The sequence below is a fragment of the Mesoplodon mirus genome (genome assembly GCF_964341445.2).
Source record: "Mesoplodon mirus genome assembly, chromosome: X".
Classification (NCBI taxonomy): Eukaryota; Metazoa; Chordata; class Mammalia; order Artiodactyla; family Ziphiidae; genus Mesoplodon; species Mesoplodon mirus.
The window spans coordinates 35,489,353-35,502,388 of NC_138981.1; the positions used below are offsets into that span (position 1 = coordinate 35,489,353).

Consider the following 13,036-nt stretch of genomic DNA (forward strand, 5'->3'; position numbering starts at 1 on the left):
GAAGCCTTTTACCTGCAGAAGGGGACATACTGGATCATGTTGTGACCCTGGGTCTACTGGTGCAGGGTGCCAAGTGTGGTCTGGAGAAGTGCAGTGTCTCTTCAGCTCAGGCCGCTGTGTGGTCCTTGGTGAGTACTGTATGGGGCAGGGGCGGGGGGCGGTCTGCAGTGGCTGCAAGGGCTGTTAGGATCCTAAACGGTACCTCCAGTTCCAGTAGCTAGTATAGGCAGTGGGGGTGGCCAGAGCTGGTGGTATACATACACTTGGTTGTGGAGGCCAGCTGCAGGTGCCCATGTAGTGACTGAGGCTAGTTGCAGACACACTCGTAGTGATGGGAACCAGGGCAGGTAGCAAGGGTCGGGCTAACTATGTGCCCTCTAGTAGCTGCAGGGGACCTGGCTGTTCACATGCTTTCCTGTGGCTGCATACTCTCCCCTGGTGGGTGTGCACCCTGCAGTGGAGGCTGGTGATGGGTTCAGGCTGGGGGCGTGCAGGTGCAAAGCTGGAGGTGGGCACAGGTGGGCAGGGTGGTGCTGGCCAGTGACAGGACACGGCCTGATCTGGGCCCACAAGCAGCTGTGATGGTGGGTGCACTCACCTATGGCTGCTCACTCACCCGTGGCTACATACCCTCCCCCTGGGCTTGCAGGCTACAGTGGAGGCCAATGACTGGCATCAGGCCGGTGGTGTGCAGGTGCACAGCTGCAGGGGCTAGCCTTCAGAGCAGGTATGGCCGTGGGATCACCTAGGGGTGGGCCATAGGCTGGGATTTTGCACTTAGGCAGCTGCAGAAGCTCCACCCGGTTCTGAGCATGGCTCCAGGGCTCTGGTAGGGGTGGGGAGGGACTCAGGCGGCTGGCCTCTTACACTCGCCCAGCCACAGAGAGCTCACTGGCTACAAGTGTGATCCCGCTTCTGGTGGGTGGGGCGGCAGTAGGTGGGGAGCGGGGAGAGACTCAGGTAGCTAGCGTCACTGAACAGAATACCTGTGGGGCAAAAGCTGGAGAGATCAGCAGTGCATCCGCAGCAGCTGTGCTGGCCACTGGCTTCATCAGTGGGGAAATCTGAGTTTCTGCGCAGAGCGGGTCTCTGTGAATCACGCTCTCTCCCACTACGTGTCTGCTAATAATAGCCTCTGCTTTCCTTCCTAGCTCGTAGCCGGCTGTATTGACATTTCAGCTTTGCTGGTGGGTGGGGTGAAACTGAAGCAGAACCTTCGTGAGGGGTCCCAGGAAGCTGAGGACGCTGTCACTCACCCCACTCTTAAGGAAGGGGTGAGTTCTGGGGAGGGGAACTCTTTCTAGCTGGGAGCTTCCTTCTTGGCCCTGAACAATGCCAGCCGCAGGGGTTGGGGTGGAGGGGCGATGGGGGCAGAAAGCATTTGTTTTTCTTTTCTTTGTGTGTGATTGTTCTTGGTTTTTTGGTTCCACGGTGTTGCTGAAAGTTCCTAAGTGGACTCTAGAGGTCTCCCAGAGCCGTTTTTGTTCAGGGAGAGTGTCCAGTCCTTAATCTCTGTAGGGAGATCGGGAAGCTGGGTTCTCCTACGTCACTATCCCGTAACCTAATTTTCACTTACGAATGGACCTATTAAGAAATGGAATGATTTTGCTTGGAGGAAAGAAGCCTTCAGAGTAGCCCAATAATATTTATGTAATCTACATTTTTATATTTATTTTGTGCATGAAGGATTTCTATCTGACAGAAAAGGCCAGTTATCGTCAATATTGTGTGTGTGTGTGTGTTATGAAGTAAAATTGCATGAGGAAGAAGCTAAGTTATAAAAGGACAGTTTCTCAACTCTAAATTTTGTTGGGTATATACTTTTCTGTGGACAAGAGGAAGTAGTAAGAAACATTGGACATGAATAGTGGCCACTATGAATTTATTTTCTCGATCTTACTCTGAGAACTGTACCTGTCTGACTTCTGGAAACAGCCCAAAGTATTATATTCTGAAACTTCATCCTTCAGAGAAGACTACTCCAAATACAGTAAATCTGACTTATATAAAAAAAATTAGGCTCAAAAGATCTTCATAAGTTTTAGAATTACATTAGAATATTAAGTAATCACCAAGTTTACCATTATGTTAGATCACTTGATTACTAAACATTGCTTCCTCTTTCCAGTCATGCAATTCCCAATTAAGTAACAAGAAAATCACCAGCCCTCCCACTCACATAGAAGCTAAACATCGCTCTTTCAGATCAGATGGGGGACGGTGGGGAATTCAGGGCAGAAGGAAGGAATCACCTTTGTCTTTCCTGAGATTTTAGAGCAAATTTCAGATATCCTTGCACTGGTTGATAAGAAAAAAGAATCATGCTATCTAAGCATTTCCTGGGGTTAGTTAACGCGCCTGTAGTGGCTGAAAATCACCAGAGCACACAATTCACATGGTAGTTTTTCCATATGTAGCTAATGAAGCTCAGCACACCTATCTGATGATCTTGTTTTCCAGTTGGGAGCTCTGCAGCACCTATCCATGGCTAAAATATTAAACTCAGGCAACTCTGTTGTCAACTTCCTGGTTCATTTATTACTCAGTGTTTCATTCTTCTAGGGCCAATGTGCCTGTGACTTTACTGAGATCAAAGGCCACATCCAACTCACAATGAAAGTAGACAGTAAAACTCCTTTTAAGAATATGACTTTTTGCACTTTTTTCCTTTGTAGAAAACATTCAGCAAATTTTACTTTCCACTTGGTAGGTAGAAAAATGCATTTTGAGAAATCTTCCTCTTTAAGATATTGTATATCGAGAGTGGAGGTAGAAACAGGGAAAAAATGAAACATCACTAGATGATACAGCATTAATTAGACGGAGTGAAACAAAATAGGGAATATTAAAATAAAATGGAGTGATTCTTTTTCCTTGCTTTAAAAAAGTAAATGACGTTTCAGTTGATTGCAGTGTGGCCCCGATCTTCCACTTCTCTCTGTATCCACGTCCTCTGATATGTGGCTTCACAGTTTCTTCCGTCAAGAGGAGGAGTGTATTTGCTCACCCCTTGAATCTGGGCTATTCCTGTGACTTGCACTGACCAATAGAATGCAGTGAAATTGATGTGTGTGTTCCAGAGTCTAGACCTCAAGAAACCTGGCATGCTTCTCTTCTCTGTTTTTCTCCTCTACCTTTTCCATGGTAGTATGCCCAGGCTAGCTTGCTCGAAGGTGAAATGTGTAGAATGGAGCAGATTCGGCCTAGTAGTGCCGAATCTGGAGGGGTCCAGGATGAGAGTTGAAGGTGATTATATTCATGCCCACATTGCAAGGGAAAGTTTTCTGGGGGTTACCATAAAGAACATGTTGGCTTTACTATGAGTAAAAACACTATATCCTTTGAATTGTCATGACTTATGTGGAGTTTTACTTGCTTTGAAAATCCCTGGGATCATGGATCCCAAATTGTTGCCACGTAGAAAATACAGGTAATTTATTTTAGACAAATGACTAGCATGTTGTTCTGTCTATGTAGAAATAAGCTATCGGGCAATCTTACTGTCTGAAACAGAACTAAAAACTGGGGATGAGGGCAGGAGGAAGTGTCTGAGCTGCCAAAATAGAACTAAAATCCACAAACAGTACATTAAACTCTGAAACCAAATCTGCCAAAAACAATCTGAAATTCAGTCAGAGCTTTTTCACACTCGCCATAACAAGCTTCGTGATCTTGGTCCCAGGGTTAAAAGAAGAGAGAAGAATTATTAGAGGTATACACACAATGGTACCAAGTGACATCTGAGAACCTAAAGAAAGGACAAAGAAAGAAATGCTACAAGCAGACTCAAAAACTCAGAAACATAACAATCTGGGGTCATTTAGTGTAAGGGCAAAGAGGTCCATATACCTCAACAGAACTTAAAGGCATCATGGTACTGTATTTCTTTTTTGTTTTCTTTTGGTACTGTATGTCTTCATTCGTTCATTCATTCATTCATATTCGACGAATGCTATATACACTGAGCTTTTTCTCTGGTCAGTGTACTGGCCAGAACCTAAAGGGCTGGGGATACTCATTAGAACCTACAATTTGACACAATAACATGTGTGATGGCAATGATGTTTTTAATACTCCATTCACAAAAGAGTTAAATCATGTTGAGTCAGCTAAATATTCATGCACAGTGGTTAAGATTTTTGCCTATGTTTAAAGGGTAAACTTTCAGTTATCTGGAAAGTGCAGATATTGAGAATGACTCATTTCAGGGTGTTCCTAGACGGCTTAAGTTTTGCATTATTAGTATGTCTAATAATAAGTTAGTATGTCTAATTTCCAGTACAGGAATGTCCACATTTCTTGGAGAAAGGGAAGGAGAACTTATATAGGTTTTCCTTAAAGAAATAAACTTTGTTTACAATTAATTTAAAGATAAAAATCAAGAATTAGTTTGCTTTAAAAGTGGGGAGGGGAAAACAAAGTTACATGATATTTAAGGCATTGAAAAAGAAAAGTAGTTTTATTCTTATAAAAACAATTCCTTAAATCTTCTGCTGAAAGTGAAAAATACAGAATATACTAAAAAAAATTTCTTTTACCTTTCACTTTCTTACTGGTATTTAAAAACAAAATTAGTTATTTTCAGAAATGAGGAAGTTTTGACCTGCTGGATAAAGTTCTGCTGCAGGTGGTATTGATTGCTTTCAGATGACAGAGAACTTATAAGCTCTTCTCTAAGTGAAGATTATACTGGGAAAATGAATCCAAAGCATACCCAGCATTTAGAAAAAACATAGCCTTGTTAAATAGTCATGAAACCCACAAGTCACATGGAAAAGACAGATTCAACTACACAATAAAAATTCAGACACTTACAGTTCAAGATGGTGAACTGACCCTAAGCAATTCTCCTTCTCTTTCTCCCAAGACTCATAAAGCACATTTAAAAATAATAATAGGGCTTCCCTGGTGGCACAGTGGTTGCGAGTCCGCCTGCCGATGCAGGGGACACGGGTTCGTGTCCCGGTCCGGGAAGATCCCACATGCCGCGGAGCGGCTGGGCCCGTGAGCCATGGCCGCTGAGCCTGCGCGTCCGGAGTCTGTGCTCCGCAACGGGAGAGGCCACAACAGTGAGAGGCCCGCGTACCGAACAACAACAACAAATAATAATAATAATAATAATAATAATAATAACAGTATAACCCGTGCAAAAAGAATAGAAGAGGACCATCAAGGGATAAAAGATTTCAACATATTCCTAGAAGCTGGATAATTGGTAGAGGAGTGGTGATTCATGAACTGGGATGGAGGAAACCAAAACCAGAATTATGTGATGAGGAGGCTAAAGCTTAGGAAGATGCCTACCTATCCTGAAGAATGCCGGAGGGTTTAGGGACGTGGAGATACCAGAGATAAAGAAGGAGAATAGTGACAACTGTGACTGACAAGAGTAGAATCCCTCATCCAACTAGTGAAAGTTCCAGAAAGAGTACAGAGATAGCAGGTGGGAGAAAAGCATCAAAGAGACAAAATAATTTATCTGAGCTAAATGACACTAGTCATCATGCTGATAGATTCCACTGAGTAACCAGTACATTGAAAACACATCCCCACATCTAGACACAATTTTACAAAATTTCAGAGTATCAGGTTAGAGCAAGATGGCAATAGCCTACAGAGAAGAAAAATTAAAGCTAAATCACACAAATCAAAACACAGTTAACCCATAATGCAGAAAGACTCAAACTGTTTCTACCAACACTGGCAACTAGAAGACCATGAACTAAGGCCCTCAAAGTTTTGCTGGAAGTTATATTTAACCTTGAATTCTATGCTATCTCAGACTAGGGCCTCTCAAAAGCAGAGTTTAAAGCAAAGATGAAAGTGGTGATACTTTGCTTGCTAGGTATAAGCCCAGGGTGGTGAGGGTGAGGAACAGGGGAAGTGAGGCAAGGAAGTATGAAGCACCAGATGTTAAGCATCACTGCACTGACCACCGATTCACAATGAGCCCCAAACTCATTAGGTGTGTATGCTCAGTGCTTGAGTCTTCTCTCAAAGGCCTTCGAAAGGCACTGCACCTCCAAGTGGTCCAAGAAAGAAAGGGGTGGGAATTTATCTTGCCAGTGTATTCCTCTTGTCTGTTTTCCACTGGTCAAGATCCATTCCATGGGACTATAACCTCCTATGATATTGCAATATAAGATATATATATATATTCCAGGCTACTGGCCAGATCTCCTAAAACCTTTGTAATTTCCTAAGCAATATAGGTGCTAGGAACATCTTTTGTTCTAATATTTGGTCTTTGACCCCAGTTGCTGATACAGAACTCCTAAATCTCTTGGAATTTCCTGAGTGATGGGAGCATCTTTGGTTCGAATGTGGCGACTGTTGGTGGACAGAATTCTAGAGAGTTTTAGTATAGGGGCTGGTCACCTGAAAGACCAAGCCATAATTAGAAGCAGGGGAATTTCAGCTCCACTCCCCCATCCTCCAGAAAGGGGAGAGGGGCTGGTGATTGAGTTAATAACTGATCCTGCCTGTGTGATGAAGACTCCATAAGAGTCTCTGAACTGCAGAGTTCAGAGAGCCTCCAGGTTGCTGAACACACAGAGGTGCTGAGAGGGTGGCACATCCCAAGAGGGTGTGGAACCTCTGTGGCTCCTCCCCCATACCTCAGGCTATGCATCTCTTCCAAGTGGCTATTCCTTAATTGTATCCTTTTATAATGAACTGGTAATCTAGAAAGTAAAATGTTTTCCTGAGTTCTGTGAGCTGATCTAACAAATTATCAAAGCTGAGGAGGGGATTGTGGGAACCCCAATTTATAGCCCATGGGTCAGAAGTACAGGTGACAACCTGGGACTTGTGATTGGCATCTGAAATGGGAGCCATCTTGTGGGACTGAGCCTTTAACTTGTGTAATCTGTTGATAACTCCAGGTAGATGGTGTCAGAACTGAATTGAATTGTAGGACACCTGGCTGGTGTTGGAATATTGGTCACACTTTTGGGTTGCATCGTCCAGCCTCAGTGACGTGTCAGGAACTAGAGAGACATCATGCTCTGCGTCGGGACATTTCATTGAAGTCTGTGTGGGGAGGAAAGGAGCCAGCCCACACAGATGGGGCTCTGACCCAGAAGGAAAGAAAGGAGGCATTTGAGAGAATCGGAGAGAAAGAAGCACAGAGTTTATATCCCATAACCCAGCTAAACACTCCATGGTGAGGCAGAATAAAGACATTTTCTACTTCCATTTTCTTTTTTTTGAATTATTTATTTATTTTGGCCATGCCTCATGGCTTGCGGGATCTTGGTTCTCCCACCAGAGATTGACCCATACCCTCAGCAGTGAAAGCGCCGAGTCCTAACCACTGGACCACCAGCAGTTAGCCAGGGAATTCCCTCGAATTATTTATTGACATATAATATATGTAAAGCAAAGTGTATAATGAGCACTAATCTTGACTGTACAACTCGAGAATTTTTTACATATGTAGGCACCGTGTAACACCATGAAGGTCGTGATATAGAACATCTCCAGAACCCGATTTCCCTCATGCCCCTTGACAGTCAATCCCCTACCCCTTAGAGGTAACCACTGTTCTGACTTCTAATATCATATACTTGTTGTTTTTTGCAAGCTCTGAATTTCATACACATGGAATCCTGTAGTATATGCAGTTTTGTGTCTTTTGCTTAAAAATCTTCCTGCGATTCATCCATGTTGTGTTTGTTCTTTTTTATGGTGGTGTAATCTTCCATTGTGTGATGCCACTGAAATTCATTTATCCATTCTTCCATTAATAAACATGTGGTTTGTTTCCAAGTTTGGGTTATCATGAGTAAAGCTGCTCTAAACATTCTTATATATCTTCTGATAGACATATGCATATATGTAGGAGTCAGATTCCTAGATCATAGAATAGTGTATTTTTTTAAGGTTTTTATTTTTTATTTTTATTTTTTTATTTCTGGCCATGCTGTGCAGCATGCGGGATCTTATTTCCCCAATCAAGGATCAAACCCATGCCCCCTGCAGTGGCAGTGCAGAGTCTTAACTACTGGACCGCCAGGGAAGTCCGAGTAGTGTATGTTTAGCTGTATGTTTTACTTTCAAACTTTTCCAAAGTGGTTGTCCCAATTTATAACTTACTAGCACACTATGAAGGTATAATAATTAAGAAAGTGTGGTATAAGGGCAAGGATATAAAATAGGCTATATTTTTTTTTCAAGTTTATATGTATATTCAACTTAATATATATTAATAAATCAAGTTAATATATTAACTTGATGTAAACCAAATGTACGATTGCAATTAAGTCAAGGGAAAGGATGGTCTTTTCTATAAATGGTGCTGGAACAATTCTACATCCATATGGAATCATATAAACCTTGACCTCTACCAAAATTAGAGATTAGCATAGACCTAAGTGACCTAAATGGAAAAGGTAATGAACAAAACTTCTAGAATAAGACATAGGAGACTATATTTATGATCTTGGGGGTAGGGAAAGATTTCATAAACAGTATACGATGAGCACTAACCATAAAAGAAAAAAGTTAAAAATCCGACTATAAAATTAGGAACTTAGGTTCATCAAAAAATATCATTAAGGAAGTAAAAAGACAAGTCACAGATGGGGAGAAGATAATTACAATACATATATCCATAAAGGACTCATATTCCAAATATATAAAGAACTTGTACAGATCTGTAACAGAGACAAATTCAAAATGAACAAAACACTTGGACAGTCACTTCTCAACAAAATATATCTAAATAGCCAATAAACATGAAAAATTCTCAATATTATCAGGCATCAGGAAAACTCAAATTAAGATCACAAGGCAATCCTACCTCGTATTGACCAATACAGCTAAAATTAAAACTTCTGGTGTTAGTGGGGACATGGAGCAATTGGAACTCTAAGACATTTTCAGATTTTTAGGTACACTAAAATTAACCTCCCGTAACTCTTTCCTGAGAAGTCACTTGAGGCTGTATTTTTGAAAAACGAGGAAGTAATCTAAAACAAATGAGGAAATAGGATCTAGAAAGCAATGGTTCTAACCCAGGAGAGCAGAGCGAAAATGTCCCAGGATTATGGCTGTGGTGTATTTCAGGCTGAGCAGCTATTTCAGACAGAAGCAGGAGAAGAGTGCTCCAAAACAATCTCCAGGAAATAAAGGAAGTTGATGGAATAAGTAAAGTGTTAGAGAGTTGGGTTTCTTGAGCATATGGGAAAAGCATTTGATGGGAGTTAAAAAAAAAAAAAAGGAATCCATTCAGACGTCACTCTAGGAATATTCTCTCTTTAGTGGTATAGACATGACATTAGATCCATAGAGAAGGAAAAATAATACTAGCACAACTCAGCTTGAAGATAATAATAATAATAAAAAATAATGATCTATATTATGTAGAATGCTATACTGTCATAATAATGCAAATGTTTATTGGTTTTCTGATTTCAGAATTATTACAAGCATACGTCATTTTATTGTACTTCCCTTTATTGTGTTTTGCAGATACTGTGTTTTTTTACAAACTGAAGGTTTGTGGCAACCCTGTGTGGAGCAGGTCTGTCGGCACCATTTTTCCAACAGCATTTTTAATTAAGGTATGTACATTGTTTTCTTAGACATAATGCTATTGCACACTTAATAGACTACAGTATAGTATAAACATAACTTTTATATGCACTGGGAAACCAAAAAATGTGTGTGACTCACTTTATTGAGATATTCACTTTATCGTGGTTGTCTGGTACTGTGATATCTCTGAGGTATGCCTGTAGACAAATCACAGGAGAATTAGGTATATGTAAAAAGTTCTGAAAAGATGCACACCAAAATAATGATATGATAATCTGAGGAAGTAAGAGAGATTTGGGGTTAGGTGAAAGGGAATTCTCACTTTTACTCCACGTTGTGTTGTGTTATGTTATGTTGTGTTACTTTTTGGATATTTTGATCAGATTTCACATGATCAGATTCATGCATAGATATTGCTTACAAAACTTTAGCCTATTCTAAATTTTGGTGGGAAATGCAATCCCGGTCAGCCCATCTTATGTCTTTCCTCTTTTGAAAAACTTTCAAGGCTTCCTACTACTTCAGAATAGAGCCCCGACTTTTTAATGTGACTTAAAAGGGACTGTGTTTACTTCTTTGGCTTCACTTCTTTACTTCTTGATTTTGTACCTAATAATATTGATATTATACCTAATATCAAGGGAACTAGAAAGTGCCATCCTGCCACATGCCTACAAGTAATACTTGACACTTGTGGAGAGCACCAGTAGTTCATGGTCCTTTTGTATACAAAATACGCTTAGCCCTTGCCGAAGGATGACAACCCCAAAGGTCTCCCTTCCTGTCACAGCATTAAGCTCAAAGTCCAGGAATGTTGGTTGATACCCAGGAGTTACTGTAATTTCTACCTGCAAGCCAGTCAATTCTCAGTTAACAGCCAAGAGCACGTTGCCAACATTAAGTTGTCCATCTTTCCCTCCTAGATCTACAGGCTTAATAGATACGTGATTTTCTTCCTAAGTGACTACGGCAACATTTTTAACAAATGCTTTGCCTCTTGCATAACAAAGATCTGCACTTTTTCAGCCTTCAGTATCTGCTTTTTTGCCACTCACCAACATATGGCTATGTCAAAGTCATTTGGGTCTTTGTTGCTGCCTGCGGGCTTTCTCTAGTTGCGGCGAGCGGGAGCTACTCTTCATTGTGGTGTGCGGGCTTCTCATTGCGGTGGCTTCTCTTGTTGCAGAGCATGAGCTCTAAGCACACGGGCTTCAGTAGTTGTGGCACATGGGCCCATTAGTTGTGGCTCGCGGGCTCTAGAGCGCAGGATCAGTAGTTGGGGTGCACAGGCTTAGTGGCTCCACGGCATGCGGGATCTTCCCGGACCAGGGCTCAAACCTGTGTGGCCTGCATTGGCAGGTGGATTCTTAGCCACTGTGCCACCAGGGAAGACCTATTTTAGGTTTTGTCACAGTATGCCCTACTTCTGATCTCAATTTCTATGTCAGTAAGTCAGGATTAGGCTCTGCTGCGGTAACAAACAACTCCCAAATCTTACCAACTTAAAGCAATAAAAGCTTACTTCTTGCTATACTACATGACCATTGCATGTTGGCTGGGTGTGAGGGGAGACTGTTCAACATTTTCCTCCTGTATGGACCCAGGCGGGGGCAGGCTCCATCTTCTCGCTTCTGCTATGTGCTAAAGATGCTCTAGGCTTCACCTCATTGAATCCTCACTATTATTATTCCTGCTTTTCAGAGGAGGAAATTGAGGCATAGAGATATTAAGCAATTTTCCCAGTGTCATACCTCTAGGAAACAAAGCAGTTAGGATTTGAATCTGGGTGATGTGTCTCCCACCAAGCTTAACTACTACCCTGGATCTTCCTAGAATAATGACGAAGGATCAAGGTAAATGAATGAAGATACTGGCGTTCCCTGGGATGCAGGGTAGGAGTTTACCGCAGAAGGTGATCTCGGAAAATCACTTCTATGGTATTCTTGCTAAAATTGCTAAAAATGCAAAGCCTGAATTCAGTCAAGATCAGACAAACCCAAATTGAGGGACATTCTAAAAAAACACCTGGGCAATAGTCTTCAAATATGTCAAGGTCATGGAAGACAAAGACGTTGAAAATCTGTTCCATATTAAGGGAGACAAAACAACTACATGCAACATGTGGACCTGGACTGGATTCTGGACCAGAAAAAGAACATTAGTCAGACAATTGATGAACTTAAGGACTGTGGATCAGATAACAGTATTTTTCTAATGTTAACTTTCTTATTTTTATCATTTCTCTGTGGCATGAAAAATGATAACATTTGGGTAAGCTAGGGGATGGGTATTCAGGAATTCTTTGTGCTATTTTTCTCACTTTTTTTTTTGCAAGTCGAAAGTTATTTCAAAATTAAAAGTTGAAAAATGGGGAAAAAAAAGATGATCTTGGAAGAGAATTCTACTTTCAAACCCAGAAGTTTAATTAGTGACAATATATAAGAGCGAAATTAGGTTATGATGTTAAGTAAACAGTTAACCATTGAGTAAGAATAACGTGCACCTATTTTAGTAATTCCATTTACTTTGACAAAACGCTTAAGGCATAATCCTTGAATATAGTGCAGTATGGTTTCCAGATCTAGGGCCCCCGTGGGTCCTGGAGTACCTGCGATTATCTGGGGAGATTGGATGTGAGAGGTGAATGGCCGTGGAAGGGGTTGGTGTTGCTTGAAGCCCTAGGTGCTCTGTGGATGGTCAACTCGAAGCAGCATTCTAGGTGGAAAAGAACCACCCTGAATGGAGAAAACTGGGCTCCTCTTACAGACTTCCTCCAGGGCGTGCTGGACAGGAGCTCTGAGTGATGTGTCCCTTTGTCTCCTGCTGTGGGATGAGAGTTCAGCTGTCTACCATCTAGTGGGGCTCCAAGAAACAGGGAACTGAGAATGGAACACAGAGGACAGTCGTGTTTTGCGGTCGTGTATGAACATTGTCTCTAACACTTGGGAAAGGACGACTAGCGAGTGTTGGACATGACAGAAAAGTCCACTGATATCAGTGAGATTGTGGGGTGGGCAGCAACTGTCACCACGACTGCAACCACAGGGGATGCCATCCACCTCCTTCATGCATGACAGTTGATCACACCCTCCGTCCTTGCGAAACTCTCTTCCCTGGACTTTGCAGGACCCCACCCTCTTCTCATTTTTTTCTGACTACACTGCCTGTCCCCCAGGCCTTCCCACTCCAGTGTGTGGAGACTCCATTTGCTTACCCAGAACCTCAGCCTGCCCTTGACTCTTCTCTTACACACCACAGGCAGTTCATTATCAAGTCCTGTCGACCGTATCTTGAAAACATGTCCAGAGTCGGACCTCCTCTGCTTCTCATCACCTCCACCATAACTACCTTAGTCTGAGCCACTGTCATCTGTCAGCTGCACTTCCGCAGTGGCCCTGCTAACGGGGCTCTTTGCTTCTGTTCCCACCGGCCTACTGTCCACTCTCAACACAGCAGCCATGGGGATCACATCCCTTCTCAGCTCAAAAACGTCAGC

General features: G+C 42.1%; 1 long non-coding RNA gene across 1 annotated transcript; it reads left to right on the plus strand.

Moving 5' to 3' along the window:
- Positions 1–1,147: 1,147 nt before the first annotated feature.
- On the plus strand, positions 1,148–11,842 carry LOC309796874. Its single transcript, XR_014292514.1, has 4 exons — positions 1,148–1,274; positions 6,885–7,165; positions 9,475–9,566; positions 11,374–11,842. It is a non-coding gene; the product is annotated as an uncharacterized lncRNA (long non-coding RNA).
- Positions 11,843–13,036: the final 1,194 nt, after the last annotated feature.